Genomic DNA, 6,453 nt, shown 5'->3' on the forward strand with positions numbered 1-6,453 from the left:
TGCAAAGCTGTCAAATATGCTGTTTGGCTGATGGTAGGAACCGCTGACCTGTGAGTTATACTGCTCCAGTTGTTCGTACCCAAGAAAAAAATTAAAATTCCTGTCAAGTATCTTTGTTTAGGCCCTTATCGTGCACTGCTGGGCTCCCCCTGTGAACCTGCCAAGCCAAGCTACGTAGGTGCTGGCATTCATTAGTATGCACACAGGCGAATGCAAAGCAACCTGAAAGTAACAGTGTATTGCAGTGCTACAATGCCAAAGGCTTCACAACCTGATCAATGTTGATGGTGCAGTTAGTTCTGCATTGATTAATTTACAAAGCGAAAGCCCTACAGCAGGTGAGTTTTGTAGTGAAGTGCTCACTGCCACAGTGCCTGTCAGAGTCGTGCGGCTGTATAAAATAATAAATAGGTCACAGGCAAACTGCAGGTGTAATCACATGCAGGCCAAATAGTACACTGTGCAATGAACACTTACAGGACATGCACACCCCACAGGGTAGATTTTGGAAAGTTTTTATGTTATGCTGTGCTTTCTCCTTCCCCAACATGGAGATATGTACTAAAAACAACCCCAGAGGGTCTTGTCCGTGCTCCCTGACCTCAATCTGCAAGGTCATGTGTATGCTCCACCATACATATCCATATTGTTGACTGTAGGTGCCACTGGGCTTTGGGCTGCTCTGTGTAAAGGCATAGGGCTGGCTACAGAATCCACACATGCTGCCAATCAGTTCTGGGATTATGGTGGCAAGTGGGACAGCTGCCCTGATGCTAAACCCACCCACATGGCAAATATTGATTTGCTTGAGCCCATCCTGAAAGCTGCCAAGGTCTCTTCACATCTGTGCAGCTGGGCAAGGACAGGGCTGTTATTCCTTTTCTCGGATAAGTTAGCTCAACCACAAGTTCTATGTCCTCTTTTAAATGCTGGGGGGGCGGGGGGAGGTGTGCGGATTACATCTTTGTGTATTTTCTATACAGTCAAAACAAATGAAAGGAAAGATTTTGGTGGTGAAAAGCATGCACCACCTCCTCCTGCCTTAGTCCAGCTCTCCAAGTCTCCTGCAAAAACTTGTTTTAAAATGCAGAATTGGGTAAGTTCAGCAAGAATGGATTTGTGCCCATGTCCAGACACACCCTCCAATGGAGATACTGTCAGAATGCTTCCTGTCTAAGTCTATCACATCGGCTTCTCTTCTGCTCTCCTGTCCCCAACCTACTCCAAGCTCTGCTTCAGAAAACTGATTAAAATGTTTTGAAAAGCCATTTACCTTCCTTTCTGGCAACAGATGACTCACAGGTTTTTAGGCATTTGTAAAGCTGAGTGACCAAGGGCTGACACAGACCGAGACAGCAAACATCCCCAACCTCCATCGACCAGTGTCCCAGTCCTTCCCAGACATGCATGAGCAACACTTATACATCCAGTGACAACCCTAGGTGACCTGTTGAGCATAAGCTGGAACTGGAACTGGTTTGCTCACTAGTCCAAAGCCCCTTTCAACACATGGCTGTTATGGATATGATTCCTCTAGTCAGACACATGACCTACATTCTGGGTGATATATGACAATGCCTTTGGATGTGGTAAAGTATATGTGTCTTAGTTGCTTTCCACCTCCCAAACCAGCTCAAGTTAGGCTGTATAACTGACCTAGGTGTCTCACTTTCCATTTATGTTTTCTAGTCTATTTCTATATGTGCCATCTGCATGTTTTTCCCGAAATAATTGTATATCTTCTTCTGCATTATTAATTTAGCAGCATTTGGTAAAGAAGAAATACCCTGGAGATGCACAGAAGAGCTCAGAGAAAGATTTATACTTGCTGCATTCTATCTGTTGTAAGAAATTTAGTAACCAGTTTACAGCTTTATTATATATGATCACTGTTGTGTAAAACTAAGGCACACAAATTGATCAGGGTTTTTGTTAGCACAGTTTTGTCTATAAATCAGGCCAATGGCCCATTAAAAAATTGTATTACATTTATTTGACAAGACCCATTTTTCATAAAACCATAGTTTTATTCTTTACTGTTTGCATACCATATCAGTCTTTCCTTAATTTTTCCTGGCACAAATTTCAGGCCCTTTGCCCTATAATTTTCTAGCTCTTGCCACTTGGCCTCTTTTACTGGTCTTACTCCAGAATTCCAAGAGGTGTTAAAATAATCAGTCACTGAAGGGATCTGAGCCAATTCTTGTATCTTGAACGAAGATATCTATCTCACCTGCCGTCAGCTCCACATGCCAAAATGTAAATGCACGTAAACACACACTTGTTGCACTTTGTTGTATTTTACCTGTTCTGACATCTTATCACAGCAGAGGTTTATTTTGTACTTAACATAGTAGAACAACCATTTCGGGTGAAGCTTCTGGGCTTTAATAAAATAACAATTGTCTAGAAGTGCTCTCATTTCTTAGAATCATTTTTGGCAGATACTTGTCCAGCAGTTTCTCATCCCCTTCAAGGCTCTGTAGAATGAAGCTCTCAGCTCCTCAGGGCTTGTTTCTTATCTCATAGTTACCCTTATATTGACAGTGGGGTGTACTGAAGCTAGGAGTCTAATGCAATCTTTTACTCCGGCCACAGTGAAGTGTGATATTTAATATAATGCCGCTATCAAATGCAGTTTAGTGGAGGTAGGAGAATGTCACAAATCTAATTGCCAAGGTCATGTACATGCGGCTGCAAACTGAGTCCTAAATCCTACTTTCAAGTATCTCATTCCTCAGTCCTTTGTGCAAAAGACTAGAAATTTTGCAGTGGTTTCGTTTTCAATTGCTCACATAATCAGTACAGTTCTTCTGAACTGTTTGCTTTAATATGAAATTATACACATGACACGATTTTCCTTTTTTCTCAAGAGCCCTGATTGTCCTATTCTGAGAAAACAGTCTCATAGAAAGTGTCAAAAATTATTAGAGAAGAGTTAGAGCTTTTGACACATGAGAAGACGTGAGAGGGAGTTGTAGAAAAGGGAGATTTTCTGTAAATGTGAAGAGAAATTAAAGAGTTAAAGATATTGATTTTTGAACTATGAATGTCTCATTTCACCATCTGCAGCTCTTTGAGGTGTGGTGGTTCACATTTCTCTGGCTGACTGGTGACTTAGGACAATCCCTTCAAAATGTAAACAAGCTGTCAAGATCGTCTTCTGTATGACAAAAACCAGCATGAAATAACAGAAATAAAATAAGAATCTGATCATGCGGTGGGCAAATGGCACAAGGTCTTTCATCAGCCTCTATGTTTTAACAATAATGTAACAATAAAATAACATGCCGTGATAAAAGCTGGGGGCAAGTTTGCCTTTGCTGGCATGTTTTGAAAACAGTGGATTATTACATACACTGCTTTCCTCAGTCAGTACAAGACATTTTTTGCTACAGTTGCTAGGCTGTTGAGGGCTTCTTCCTCAAATATGTCCAGCAAGGTCACTGTGATCATATCACTGCTTTTTTTCCTGCTAATATAAGATCATCGTAACTCGCTATGAGTATGGCTAAGAAAAGGCACATGTAGACTCGAGGCATTGACAGGCACTCTTTCTTTTCCACCCAAGCAACATTAATAACAAAGCGTCTGTTCTTTGTATGTTTCTGCTGCAGGCAATGAACACATCAGATCCTACAAAGAAATGAGTGTATAAGTGGCTGCTCAGGCATACTGCTGTTAGAGAAATGGTCAAGAACTGGCAATTTTAGGTAGTTGCCTGCTTAAGAAGTCCAACACTGTTGGAAAATATCTGGTAGTCCCACAAAGCATATACTGCCAGAGTGTATTGTGTGGGAGATCCCATCCTGAACAATGAAACATAATTTTATACACGTTTAATGATTTACTTTTTTGTCCAAAACAGCTGATCTGGAAATCGAATACCATTGGGAACAAAAGAATTGTCCAGCTGGGTTATTTTTTTTTTTATTCAGATTAGAAATTTTATGTATTTTACTAACGTAGTTTATTCATTTTTTGACTTTAAAATTTGATCCTTTAATGCTTTATCTAATGCACTTCTCACTCATGTAATTTTTTAAAAGATAACACATTATTTTACAAAAGATTTTAGCATTTAGCAGGCAGCTTAGCTTCTTTTAATGCATAGCTTAATATGTTTCAGACTAGGAAAAAAAGGTTATTCCATGTTAAAACCGTGAGGATAGAGGAAGTGGGAAAAATGCTTTTAACAAAAATGTAAAGGAATCATTTGGTCACAGAAAAGAGAGAAGAAAACACCTATTTATTAGTGTTTGGATGTTCCATGTCTTAAGTAGCTAATAGCTCAAATTTTATTATTTCTGTGTAGGATAGCAATATTTTTGGCTATAAATTTGAAGTTCTTGTGTTAGATTTCTGAAACCTGGGAGAATGATTTTTCAAGCTTGGGAAGATTTACTTCTAACACTTAAAAATTGAAAGATGAGCGAACAGTTCAAACATCCTCTAATGACAAAGACTGCCTTGGGCCACAAAATACCTGTTTTGTAGTTCTACTACTGGGAGGTTGAACTTCATTGTTATCCCCCAAAAGATACAATGATAGCAAAGATTTGCTCCACAGTGCTTTCACCTCTGTAATGTGAGCTTCATGATATTTGCAATTCTGAAGCCTTTCCTTCATATCCCTGCAATCTGTTCTTTCGCTTACAGCCCTGCAGTCTCCACTAGGCTCCTGGACAGTATTTTCTCCTCTGCACCAAAAGTACTCTAATTCTCAAGGCCTTGCACTAACGCACTGTAAATAACTGTTAGATCCCATATGTTGGGTTTGTGGTGGGACACTGATGGGTTAATTACCTTTCCTTTCCCACCTCGTGCTTTGTACCTTTAATTTAAAACTACTAGGGACCACATTGCTCGGTAGATAACAATAGGAGGCAGCTGCTCATTCAAACAACTAACAAACGTTACCCAATGATGGGCATCGCAGAGCCTAATGGGCAATTAGCGCTGCAATATCTGTACCTCATCAAACCCTGCTCTAATCAACACCATTAGCCTGAACAGTGACAACAGGGAGACTGAGTGGGGCCTGATGAAATAGTATTGTTACCGTGGAAAGGTATTTGAGACTTCCTTGTTGCATTGAAGGAGATGCTCTTTCAGTTGCTAGGAGAGCTTTCCTTTTCTGTTTTTTTTCTGCCTTTTTTTAAATCCACTTTTGCTCAGTGATGACTTTTTCTGTTAGAGTTGATGTGTGCTGGCAGCTGTGGATCCTTTGAATAAATCTGTGTGCATGTAAGCCTGCCTCCTTATTTGCTATGCTATGGGGCTACACCCCTAATTTATTGTTAAGTGTCAGGATCGGGACAGGGTAGGGAGGGGGGGCATTGCTGTACTATTAAATATTAGGAAGATTATTAAATATCTTCCTTCCTCTTCCCCCCTTTTTCCTGCAAATAAATGAGTCACTAATTTGTTTACTCCTCTTATAAGACCCAAGTGCTTGTAAACATTTAGGTTCTGAAATCACATTTTGGAAGAGAGAAAAAGAAGAAAATAAAATTTATCCCATGATAGCCAAATCCCTAGTTATTATACCAGACTAACAGTGTCAGAGAAGGACATGATTTCAGGAAGGGTTTGGCCTGAATCAGTCTCTAGGGCAACAGCCACTCTTAGACCTTACCTTGCCATCTCAGTCCTAAACAGGCCATGCATTTCACGCTCTGAGACAATGAGTGAACAGGAGACATATCTCCACCTTTGCTCTTGCTTTTTGGCAAGGAACAGCTCTGGACTGTAACAAGGAAAAAGTATTTTTTTTCATTTGAAGTCTATATTTTGTCTAGGGGGAAAAAAGACAATTTAAAAGAAGTGCTTTCACCTAAACTTAAAGAATCTTAGATTTAAAGAAAATGAATTGTTTAATTTTGCTTATTCTCCTGAAGTCTGGTAGCAATACTGCAGAGAAAATGCATAACATCAAAAAAGCAAGTGGGCTGGGAGGATAACTGCAAAGACAGTAAGATAAACAGGTGAGCAACATGTGCTTTGAATTGATACCAATTAGTTAACATGTTTCAGATGGGCTAAGAAACGTCTGATTTGATTCAAGCTATAAAAGATAGAGAATTGCTTGTTCACTTCCCTGAAGGATGTAGTAGAGCCTGAGGTGATAGAGGAAGTGAGAGAAACTTTGTTATTAAGAATAATAAAGCCACCAAGCTGTCTGTGGTTTTCACAGGTAAAGGCTCTTTCAGAGAAGAGGGGAGAACTTTGTTTCTGTGTAGTCTCAAACTGATTGTCGCTTCAAAATCTGGTAGTAGTTCTGCCTCAAAAAGAGACTAGATATTGGGTAGCTATGGTAAGGAGTTAAAAACATTCTGGCAGTTACAATTACATATAATTCTAGAAGTATGGCTTTGTGAAAATTTGGATTTCTTGTTTCCAAGTGTAGACATCTTGAAGCGGAATAGTTATTCAAAGCTGCTTTTTTATTTA

Source organism: Larus michahellis, chromosome 11, assembly GCF_964199755.1.
Source record: "Larus michahellis chromosome 11, bLarMic1.1, whole genome shotgun sequence".
In the NCBI taxonomy this organism is placed as follows: domain Eukaryota; kingdom Metazoa; phylum Chordata; class Aves; order Charadriiformes; family Laridae; genus Larus; species Larus michahellis.